General features: G+C 37.6%; 1 protein-coding gene across 1 annotated transcript in view; it reads right to left on the bottom strand.

Annotated features, from left to right (window-relative positions):
- Window positions 1-11,240, bottom strand: part of SDHAF3 (succinate dehydrogenase complex assembly factor 3) — a 32,133-nt gene that overhangs the window by 14,201 nt on the left and 6,692 nt on the right. The window lies entirely within an intron of this gene.

The following is an 11,240-nucleotide window of genomic DNA, read 5'->3' as shown; positions in this document are numbered from 1 at the left end:
CCATGATTTAAAGGAAAGCATCTAAAAAAAAATAATGTGAAAACACCAGAGCCAGGAAAATATCAAGGTAACCTTTCAGAAACAGAAATGCACCACGTCAATATTAGTCAAGCTGGTTCAGCTCTGTGCTCTGGCTGTCAGTATCCCAGGTGCTTTCACAGCCAAGTACTATGGTCTTCAGCTACAGGTAAAGCATTAACATTTGGAGCAGAAGCAGTCTGCCTGGAGAAAAGGTATCAAGAATGGCAAGTGTAGTATATTAGTTCTACTGGTGCGTCAAAAACCCCCTATATAAACTACCTCTGCTCTGAGTTAAGTGATATCATTTAATCATTTTGGTATGGTACATCTGCATCCGCTCAGATGCGCTCTCCGCCCTAACGCAATGATACTTTTATCATTAGTGTCAATGTCAAACTGCTGCACTGTTTGTTTATACTGTACTGAGAAACAAGTCCTTTCTCTTCTCACAAAGAGCTTTCAAACTGATTATATAGTAAGCTCTAGAAAAATCTCTGCTTCCCACCCATTGACGACATGAATAAACAGGTTGCCTCAAGGTTTCTGTCAGTTAGAGAAAACTACAATCATTCAAGAAGTTTCATCTGTGTTTCAAGACTTTTCAACATTAAGGAATGATCTCAATTTACATTTGCATGGCTTTAGAATTACTCTGGACTAGTTTAAAACAATGCAATGCTATAAGAACAATAAAAATTTGAACTATTTTTGAGGTGTTTATACATTTTAATGAATTTTGCTTGCTGGTCAAGAAAAATATGGAAAAGAAAGTCTTGTGTACATCTGCCCACAAGTAGTTATGTAAGAATCAGGATAACTTCTTGTCTCACTCTCCGCTCTGTAGATGGCTTTTAGAGCTACTTATTTAAGGTAAACTCCCAAATTAAGCTACTCTCCTTTTTAATTGGCACAGGATTCACTGTAGCGTTAGGCCAAGACAGTAAACATGAAAAAACTCTCAAATAATTTGCCTGAAGACAACAGCAGAATAATCTTGAATAACATTTGCATCACCTAACACCCAGGGATGCTTCCCCCTGAACCATGCTGATGGTAAATTATGAGGTTTTCATGAGCAGGGGTTTATTTCAGTCCTAAAGGAGGGATGGATATTAGCACGCTTTGCTGACCTGCAGAATGTTTCATGTGCCTCTGGAAAAAAAAAAGAAAAGCTCGCTAAATAGGGAATAAAATAATCATCATCCTCCTCCTCCAAGTAGCATCAACCCCCTTGCATTTGTGAAGCCACCAGTCCACGGGAGAGCTTAGATAAGTCAACACTACATCTGTTCAGTGATGTAGTGTAAACTCCTCCCACTCATCAGCATCATGAAGATGCAGCAGGTGAGTGCAGCACACAGATGCAGCAGGGCACAGCTCTGCGCACTGGCCCTGCACAGAAAGGCATCAGGTTGCAAGGGTTCCTCTGCCATCCCAGCACATGCCCCATTTCTATCACAGAAAAGATGGGTAGACTAGAATAAACAGTTGTTTATGCCAAAACCCACTTGTGGGCAGCTCACCAAACTGTCCCTATGGGCAAGACATTGCAGGCATCTGCATGGGCTGGTCTCGGGGCCATGGCCAGGCACCGCCCTGGTGTGCTGGCCATACTGCACTTCCCAGCTCACCCCAGCTCCCTGTGGATCTCTGACCTGCAGGAACATGCACCACAGTAAACTCAATCATAAAATCCACCTGCTGTTACTATAGTGCAGGACTAACCTTTACTATTGACTGCTGCCCTAGAAAATCAGAACAAAATGTAAGTTATCTATCTTCTCTATATCAAAACAATGTTTTAAGATTAATTTTTGATTTCTTCAAAGGAAAACACTGAAAACAAGACAGTACGCCAATGGGGGGGGGCAACAGGATCATTTGTATTCTACCATATTTATTTACAAGAAAAATACAACAAATCTCATCTTCACTCAACTGATTGCTATATCCACTAGGGCAGTGATTTACAAATGACAGCTTTGAAAAAACATCTTCTGATGCAGAACCCAGCTTAGTAATGCTTTATTTCAGTGGGTGGGTGGAGAATTTCCCTGAGAAAGTTCTGCCACAATTGCTGTCAAAATTATCACACCTATTCGAAGCATCCTTAGGATCCTACCTTCCCTCAAAAACACTGCCTACAAGCAATTTAATCACAAATGAAAACAGACAAAGAAGTCCCGTGACTTGGGAAAAAGTAAACCTTTGGCAAGTAACTTGGTAACTTGCCAATGATAGATGCATCACTGTACCAAAAGCTTTAATCAACAAATGGAATATGCTAAATAGTGTAAGGAGTCATGAGAACTTCATCTCACAAAACAGAACTGAACATCTGAAGGTGAAAAAAAAAAAAGACAAAGCCAAATAAAACAAAATCAAAGTGCTCATTCACACTGCAATTAAGTACATTACACACTTTTGCATGCTTTCTGCTAGACTAAACAAATTCAAGTGAAGAACTGTTGGATAACAATCTAGCTAATGCATCCTAAAATTGTAATGCCATGAAAGATCAGAACTAAAGTCTTTTGGATACTATGGAGTCGATTTTCAGAAGAAAAATCTGCACAAACTCATATGCTTAATTTATTACTACCTATACTTGTTACTGTGACTTAAAAGTATATATTTGTACAAGGGAACAAACAATACATTATAAACAATACAATAAAAATTAATAATTATGTAGACAGCATTCACATCAGTATAATACTGGTTTCCAAGCACTTGCTAATTGCCCTAAAAGTCTTTCCATCACAGTTACACTTCATACTGCCTAGCACATTAACCCTCATTTCAGCCATATGTAATTTATATGGCTGACTTGCGTCTCAATCTAAAATCAGATAAACTAAACTAAAGCATACTAAACCTATTGTTGAAATGTAAACAACATCACACATAGTTACATTTATATATAAGCTAAACAAATTATTAGGCACAACCCAATACGGTATGATTTTCAATTCTTAAGGACTTACTACTCTTGGATTAAAAACAAATGATTAGATGAACCACAAAGGATACCAATGTGTGTCAGTGATCACATACTTTCAGAGTACTCAGTTAGCACTTGTACTTCAGCACCATTTAGTTGTGAATGCTGATTTAAATTATGATTTTCTGTCTTTTATCATTGTAATAAGTTTTGCACCCAAAAAATACCTGATCAAAATTTACAAGCAAAACATCTTAAAGGTACCAGTTTACCAAAGTAGGCTCTACCACAACAAGCATAAATTAGAAATGCCCTACTCTACAAACTGGCATTACCCAAAGAGAAATAAAGTCTATTTTTTGTCTGCTTGTCCTTGGGGTATTGTGTGAGATGATAGTAGCTCTCGTTATTCCAGGGAACTTGGGAGTTCTTCTACACCCATCATTACCCAAGCAAGTTTAACCAGGCTTCTTCAGGCTTCAAGCTCTTCACCCATACAACACCCTCTTACAGGCACTGTGCACAATGAACTTCACAATGTCACAGTCTCACCTGCTGTGGCCTGTGAGAGTTTAAACTTGGCCCATGACCCACACAAATGGGTCAGTATAAGGGAATGATGAGAAAGTGTGCTTACTTACCTCATCAATGCAAGGAGCAAGTATGAATGACAGTTGAAACATGTTCTCAAGAGGACACTGAAAGGGTTAATACCAGAGAACACTCTCACTGAATGGAAAAATAAATTACATTTTAAAGAAATGGTAGGATTCAAATCACATTTTTCAGATCTAGGATGCAGAGTAACACCACACAGGTCTGGCAATCCTGTAAAGACAGCAAGGAAGTTTTTTTGCTTTCTTTTCCTTCCAGGAATACATTTTCCACCTATTCAGAGCAGAACATTCACAACTGCTGTATTCCATAAATGAAATTGCATGACATGCATTTCGTCTTATTTCACCAGACCAGCAACAGAACAGCACTAGAGAGTTCAGAACTTGCTGCTTAGAACAGCTCCAATTTGCAGATGGGTTCGAGAGATGATGGCTTTTGATTTGGAGAAACTTTGGTAAATCTAACAGTTGATGAAACTCTGATAATGCAAGAGAGAAAGAATCCAGAAAAAAAGCACCACTTGCACTTGACAGCAGAGGAGTCAGCTTTACCTGCAGTAACAACTTAAAACACTGCCAGGGAATGCTTTGAGAAGGTATCAAAGTGTATCAACCATCCACCCTGGTTCTCCCAAACAACTCCCAAGCCCAGGCAGTGAGCTGGCACAAACTGGGGACTGCTCCCAGCAGGCAGTTTGGACGTGGCCACCCTGCTTTGGAGGGTAACAGTGCAGCAGCATGGACACGGGCTGCTCCACTGCCAGCTGCAAAGCAGCCCCAGACACATCTGATTCAGCAGTACAGACACAGATTTAGCCTGGCAGTGCTGAAGCCAGTCAAACCAACAGATCCCACCATGCTGCACAAGAGGTATATTCCCAAGTTAAATGCTTATTTCACACACTGCTTGGTGTGAGAACTTTGGCTTATAATCTTCTCTGCGATGTGCAGTTTTTGTATTGGGGTAATTTTTTCCAAACCTTTACCACTCAGCCTATGAAGGCTCCAGGTGACAGAGTACACCATCTGAAAGGGACGGGATTTAGCAACATGTTATCAAGCAGCATTAATATAAAGGTCAGCTTCAATGCAAACAGGTAAATGCTTAACTTTTCAATTACAAAATTCAGACTCCTTTCTCTTAACCAAACACTTTGATACATGAATGACTTTACCTTCATACCTCAGTAAAAGAGCTGAAAGGAACTTCACCTTTACCTACAGCAAGTTTTCCATGCTTTCTAGTGAGGTAATCAATAGCAAGAGATAGGTGGGCTCCTTGTTAATCCTTACTATTTTCCTCTTTACTATTGTAACAATGTCTCAACTTACTTCCAGTTTAAAAATTCCACTATTTTATTTTTTCGATTTTCAATGTCTTCCCTTACGTATCTAGTTTCCTTTCTCATTTCATAAGCAATACTTATGAGTACTTCAGATAAAAACACTAAAACTGTGCTGTACTGAATACAACAAAAAGTACTTTCCTTGCTTAAGCAAGATACAAATCTGTCTCCTATTTGCCAATTTAGTACTATATTAAGAATTCCTCATATTCTGTTGTATTTGTTTATTTTTATTAACAGAAGAAATACCTTCCAAGTATCAATGACAACACAGCAACAAAATTCCTCAAGTTTGTTCTCCCTAGAGTATCTTACAAGAAGTAGCATAACCAAGCATATGTTCAATAACAGAGTTTGAAGGTTGGATGTATATTAATTTAGCAAAGTCAAAACGAAACAGCAAGAAAACTACAAAGCATTTAACAGACCCCCTCCAGACTTCGGCCTGCTCCAGCCAACAGCATTACAAGCTGCAGCAATTTGGAATGCTGATCATTTTGTCCAACATACTTTTTACTAGAAGGACAGCAATTTCGAGATTGTTTTCCTGCCTTTTCAAGATGCCTCAAGGTTTTATGAGGACTTGTCCCACTGCAAGTCATTGAGACTTGGGCTTCTAAGCCATCCTCCTCATTACACCTTTTCAGCAATCCCAACGCAGATACCTTTCCACCACCCAAAATACTTCCATAATGAAACTTCCTGAGTTCTACAAGATATCTGGGCCATCTTCTATCCAACTAAAACACTGCTCTACGCAAAAGAACAAAGGCATCTTAGTCTATGTACTGCCATTTTTCCAGCCCTGGCATTTAACATATCAGCAGAAAACAAAACTTTAAGCAGTTCTATTGTAAAATATAAATATTCGTTTATAGCATATAGCATTTTCTTATCACAGAAAACAAAAACAGTTCCCAGCAAACTGCCATCAATGTTTCTAAACACAAAGGTCTACCACAACTATTTCCGTCTATCTGGTCAAGCCTGGGAAACCGGTCTGCTGCTGAGGAGTGGCACCTGCTGGCAGACAGGCACTCCGCAACAATCGGGTTCACCAATAGAAGGGAAAAAAAGAAAGGAAAAAAAAAAGGAAAATCAGAGTTCACATGACTCACAAAGCAACTTTCACTTCCTTCTTGACTAATAGGATGATGATGCTTAACAACGTAACTCCTTTCACTTACAGCAATGGTACTGAATTGCCCATGAACTAGAACGACATTGCTAGGCACTTTGTAAACCACTAAGGACACAATATACGTTTGTTATTTAATTAAAACTCTTCACATCACGAATCTCTTCAATAAATTCTTACAATGACTCACTGTAATGGATGTTAAAAAGCCCACTACTGTGCTTAACTGTGAACAATCAACTGAGTTTAAAAATTCAACAGGCCCAGAGAACAACTGAGTGTCGTGATTTGCTAAACACATTGAAATTAATTCTAAGCATTAAATCAAATTTAAACTACTGTAAATGAAGTACATACACAGAACAAGTCATTCCACCATGAACCAGAATATGCTTAATTTTAGAGCAACCTGCTTGTACCACAGCCTAAAGCCGACCTATACTGTCCACAAGGTGCTATTCTTACAAGCCACAGCTTCTGTAACTGTGGCAGACTATAGTTTTTTGGCCTAAAATATGAAGACGGATGACTGACACATACCATATTCATTTCAGAAGGGAAGAAAAAAGAGAGATTCCCTTTAAATATTTCACTCATGTCCAGGAATGAAAGTAGGAATAGATATAGTTTTATACCGTATTTTCATTTTTAAAGAAAACATACTCTTAAGAGCACCATGCAATACTAACATACTTTGCAGCAGCATCTAAAATGTGACATTATTAACAATAAAGTTTTTCCTTTGCTGAAAAACAAATACGCATATGGGGCTATTACTATATGCTTCCAAAAATATAATCACTTTAGAACTCAATAAATCCCTTATGAAAAAATACAGTTTAAAAAAAGAGTTTTGTGTCTACACACTGAGGCTCCATCTCCTCTGGGGACAGTCTACTGGGGGCCACTCTACTGGTGGCTGATCAGAGTTTTGTAATGACTCTTCTCAGCTGCCAGGTTAGTTGGATGAAGCCAAAGCAGAAAGGTACTGCAAAAAAAAGGGACTTCTACCATGCCAGAATGTGCTGAAAAATGTGGAGTCATACGCTGACAGTTTATAACATTCCTACAATGTGATTAGCATATTTTTGTCATTTTTTAAATATCGCGGAGGCTCGTGCAGGGTGTTTATCTCAGGCTGGTTCTCCATTGCAGGTTTGACTCATCTACAAATCCAATCACGAAAGCTAATTTGAGTAAAAATTATCACAAAATGAGATCAGCACTCTAAAAAAAGAAGTGAGAAAGAAGAATACATGAGATCTCTTTGCAGAGAGATCAGACATATTTCTCCAACAGAGAAAAACAAAAACTGGCTTCCGAAAAGCAAACTTCACCCTTAGGGAACCACAAGTGCCAGGGCAACATTTTGAGGGATAACGGAGTGTTCTAAGTGCCCTTTTCCCTGTTACGGTTATCAAAAGGTAGCCGTGCTAAACACTGCAGACTACTGGGCTAGCTGCTGCTGCGTTTCTCTACTGGGGTAGCAAACTACCCCGATGGAAATCAGAACTAGAAAGCATATTATAAAAACATTACGGCTAAACCACGTGGAAACCACAGTAAAGTTTTTGAATTAAAAAGCCTCAAAATCTGCAGCAGTACATTAACAAATCTCAATCTGTATTTTAATAAATAATTTAACAAGAATATAATCTGTGAAAATTCTAGTTTGTATTTGAAAATTCAATATCTTGCTTGTTTCTAGAACGGGAACAAGCCTTCTCAATTTAAGTATTTGCTGCCATCATGTGTACACTTCAAATACTACAATCTTACGAAGGATACTTTTCATTTATCATGTAAAAAATCAGCTATCGGACTACACAAGGACATTACAAACTTCAGTTAGAAGGTGCCAAAGTTTCAAAGATTGACACTGTAATATGAATTCCTAACTCAATAAAGATATTGCATATACATCAAACAGCATACAACTCAATTCAATTACAAAGACCACATGCTATGCAATCATATAAAGCAAGAAAGTGACTATGTGCTAAATACTATTTGATGGCCCACAGAAAATAAACCAATTGCTCTGGTTCATTCCATGCAGATATCAACACTGTCAACACAATTCAATGCCTTCAAGTCATGACATCCCCAAAGAAGCAATGCTAATGGGGACTTAAGTTCAAATGCTTCCACCTGGCTGCTTCTGGTTCAGGTTCAGAAAAAGAAAAAAAAGAATGTTGCTGTAACTTCATGGTTTGTTCACTTCCTCTAAATTATGGAACAGAATAGTTCAGAAAGAAGAAAAAAAATGTATAAAATAGAATAAAACTAATATATCGATTTTACATCATTTAGGAATTCCCATGGAGCAAGGGAATATGTATCTACATTTGAAGGATCAGTTGCTAGCCACTCCTGAAAAATGAGTGCAAGATCAATTTAGAAGGTATTCTATAGATTTAGCTAGTTACTGCAGGAGAGGGGGAAAGTGCATCATGCTCTCTTTCTCCTCAATCTGCTCTGTCTCCCACTAATATCCCTGAAACAACAAAAAAGGAGCATATTAACCAGAGTCAAGCTCCCCACATACCAGTAAGCCTAAAAACCAGCACTCAGTACCTCTACTCCCAGTATCACTTCTGACTTACTTTTATTACAATGAACATTTCATTACAAATATCTCATTAACTTACTTCTGAAAATGACCTTTAAAAACCTGTGAATTCAAACAATTTATCAGACACTATGACTAAATACGTTTTCCAAATCGTATCTTTCAAAAAATGCAGTTTGAAATTAGCAGCTCTGAGGCACAGAAACAAAAATATTTCAGCCGAAATTTTCTGCTCAGTGTATTCCCAGGAGTGAGCTGCATAAACAGCAGGTTATCAATTAGATGTATGGTTGTAGATACAGTCAGCTTCAGTGTTAAAACAGCTAAAGCTGTTGGCACTACAAAAGACATCTAGAACAACATGGAGACTGATAAAGACGCTACTAAACACAAGATTATGAAGTCAAAATCTCAGGTTCAGCTTCTTGCAAAAAACATATTTAGTGACTTTAATATTACTGAACCGTATTAAAAAAGCCTTCATCCATTAACACACCCAAACACATCAACGTGTCCTAAGTACAGCTCCATATTCAGATGTGATACACATATTTGAGGCTTGAAAAATCCTCCAGTTTGTATAACGTTACTTGTGCAGACACCTCACGTTATGCTGAAAGGCGAAAAAAACCAACAATTCTAAAACAATTATTCAGATGTGCTCCAGATTCCATTTTAACTCGCAGAAAATATCAATTTTGTGTCTACACAGGACAGAAAAGCACATCTATACAGTATGTGCAATTACAGCACTCATAATATTACTGCAGTAATTACAAAATATGGTACTTGACAGCACTTGTAGAAAGTTGGCAGTGTTTATAGTGTTGATAGTGGAAACGCACTGAAAACATAGGAGAACTACCACGTTTACAAAACACTACAGGCTGACAATATTCACACAAGTACCAAACAAATGCTAGGAGGAAGGTGTGAATAAAATACAAACAAGCAGAAATCCTTATAAATTCACAATTCCAATTCATACTCAGTTTGTCAGTTTGAGCTGCTACGTTGTCTTAAAATACAACAAAGTTCAGAGGATTTGTGGATTAGTTACCTCAATATATTATATTCATCTGAATATGTAACCTGGTATGGTTCTCTACACTCTACTGTAAAAATACTTTAAATAACAAAAAAGACAGTGCTGGAACATCAGGATGGGGGCAAAGCTACCAGAATACCCATTTCCTTCTTTCTTTTGTGGGTGGGTTTTTTTAAGTCTAAGAGGAAACAAGAAATCTAACAAAATTTATATTTGCACACACACAACTTAAAGACAATTTTTTAAGACATCAGTTTTCTTTCTGTAACCCGTACTGAGTTAAACTTTCCGAAATGGCTGCATAGGAACACTGAAAAAACAGAATCAGGCTAATTTGCAGCAAATAAGATAAACTGTTTGATTCAAAGAGTACTCAGGGATCTGAATGCACTCTGACAAAACAATGGATTCCTGATCATTACAGCTCTAACTTAAAAGAATCTGGTCGCCCTAAGAATTATGTGCTATTAGATACATAATTTATACATAATAAAGGCTTTTGATTTCCTAAGTATCAAACACATACACAAATACTATGGTGAATTAGCTAGCATGGTAATGGATATGCTGCCTCTCATACGGCTTGGACAGAATTTTATACCACCACTAGATGGAAACCTGAATTACCTTTTAAACTGACAATTCTGTAAATGCTCCATTGCTGGTTCTACTTCTACCATGTCTGACCATTCCCATTTTCTTATTTAGAGATTAAATCACATGCCAGCTGTCGCAAACTTGCATTCATTAGGAAAGTATCCATGAGCAGGCATACATGTAACTTCTACAGTGTCTTTGAATCTGAGAGCATTAACATAAATCTGCTCTGCTCATTTCCTAAGTTAGTGCTAGTCAATGCAAGGAATAAACTCTTACACGTCAGAGATCTACCCCACTTCCATGGCAATTTAAACTTCTCCATCTAAGTTATAACTAAGAAAAATTACTGTACTCTGCCAACAAATTTCAGTTGGGATTTAATTGATGCCATACTTTAAATATCAAAGGCATGTTATATACTTTACAAATGCATGCAGCAATAAAAAAAGTGTGACATTTATGAACCTATTTGCAAACCACGTATTTATACGAAGTTCCACCACCGTGGAGCGTATTGTAACTTGAGGTGACTGGCACACGCAAGTGACTGACATTACTGTCTGATGTGACCCCAATGACTCAGATATCATTTCCTGATGTGTCAAAACAGTTGTAAATAAAAACTCCAACTAGCAGACAGGCACGGTTATCAGGACAGCCATGTGACTAGCTACATGCAATGGCAGTTATGATAATAAAGAGATAATTGTCATAGTAACATGACAGAAGCACTGAGAGTACTGATGCCACAACTTAGTAAGTTTTGAATTTGGAAAATACAGTAAAGGTCTAAAACAAAACCCTACATTAGCCATTAAGTCTTACTTTCTATCAACCACAGACCACACCATTTTTGAAATGAAAAAAAAAGAAAAAAAAGGAAAAAAAAATGCAGTCTATTTACACGTAACAAAGTTAAACAAGAGAAGTTAATCAAATGCTACCCCACAACAG

This window comes from Strigops habroptila, chromosome 1 (genome assembly GCF_004027225.2).
Source record: "Strigops habroptila isolate Jane chromosome 1, bStrHab1.2.pri, whole genome shotgun sequence".
In the NCBI taxonomy this organism is placed as follows: Eukaryota; Metazoa; Chordata; class Aves; order Psittaciformes; family Psittacidae; genus Strigops; species Strigops habroptila.
This window is presented reverse-complemented; position numbering and strand designations above follow the sequence as displayed.